This window comes from Alligator sinensis, unplaced genomic scaffold (assembly GCF_000455745.1).
Source record: "Alligator sinensis unplaced genomic scaffold, ASM45574v1 scaffold112_1, whole genome shotgun sequence".
NCBI classification, from domain to species: Eukaryota; Metazoa; Chordata; order Crocodylia; family Alligatoridae; genus Alligator; species Alligator sinensis.
Genome location: NW_005841892.1, coordinates 1389111 through 1390096, shown reverse-complemented (window position 1 = coordinate 1390096; position 986 = coordinate 1389111). Strand labels below are relative to the sequence as shown.

At 38.8% G+C, this 986-nt stretch overlaps 1 protein-coding gene across 3 annotated transcripts in view; it reads left to right on the top strand.

Annotated features, from left to right (window-relative positions):
• The window catches only part of CSMD3 (CUB and Sushi multiple domains 3), a 1313655-nt gene that overhangs the window by 1188499 nt on the left and 124170 nt on the right, over positions 1-986 (top strand). The window lies entirely within an intron of this gene.

Genomic DNA, 986 nt, shown 5'->3' with positions numbered 1-986 from the left:
CCAGGCTGACTAAACCGTCAGGCTAACCTCCCTTTTCAAAGGTGGAGTAAATTTGCCACTCTTAGTCTCACCCCTGTTAAACTCCACCTAGCCAGTAATTACTCTGAAAAGCAATCAGCAATCACTCTAAACTAGTGATATTATTTATTATATTGTCCCCTTTCTTCTTCCCCTTCCACCCTCTCCCCCATGCCCCCCCCCCTGCACCTCCAAAGCATTATGGCTATAGTCAGTGACAGTTAATACAGATCATTTACAATATATTCTCTTGCATAGCTGCATGTGGAAGATGAATAACTCCAGGCTCTGCTGTGGAAAATAAGCAAAACAATTCCTTGGAGTGAGTGAAATTAGGTTATGCTAACCAGTAGCTGATGACAAAAAATGAAACCTACAATGGGAGAGGGTGCAGGCAGTACTTTTTTTCAACCAGCATAATATTTGTTCATATTCTGGGGTCCACGTTTTGCACTCTCCCTGTTTCTGGCTGGCCAAGGGTGATGCCTAGTTTATTTCTTGTTTTCCATGGCTGACTTTAGGAACAAAAGCTGTCAGCAATAAAAAACTTGGTCTGCCTTTCTCTAAACTTCCACTTCAGCTGACTGACACCTAGTCATCCAAGAAAGAATCTGTCTCTCTGTTAGATGGGAGAAAAATACAGGGCTATTTGAACTTGAAAATGCTACAACCAAATGAATTGTAGTGTGCGCATCTCATTAGAAAATAAAAAAGGGTGATTTAAGGATATAAAGGATTAGATGTGCATAATGAATCAATCTTGTAGTAGTATATCAATTATATTTACGAGGATATAAGAATACCATCGTACACGGAGTTTCAAAAATCCTGTGTTATATTATAGCTGTTTTTAAAACATAAATGACAGAAACCCTTTGGCAGATCTCTTGATTTTTTTGTTGTTAATCCTAACCCTTATTTTTAAGGACCTGCTCCTTGTTTGATTAGCCCTCTTCTATTCAGCATTA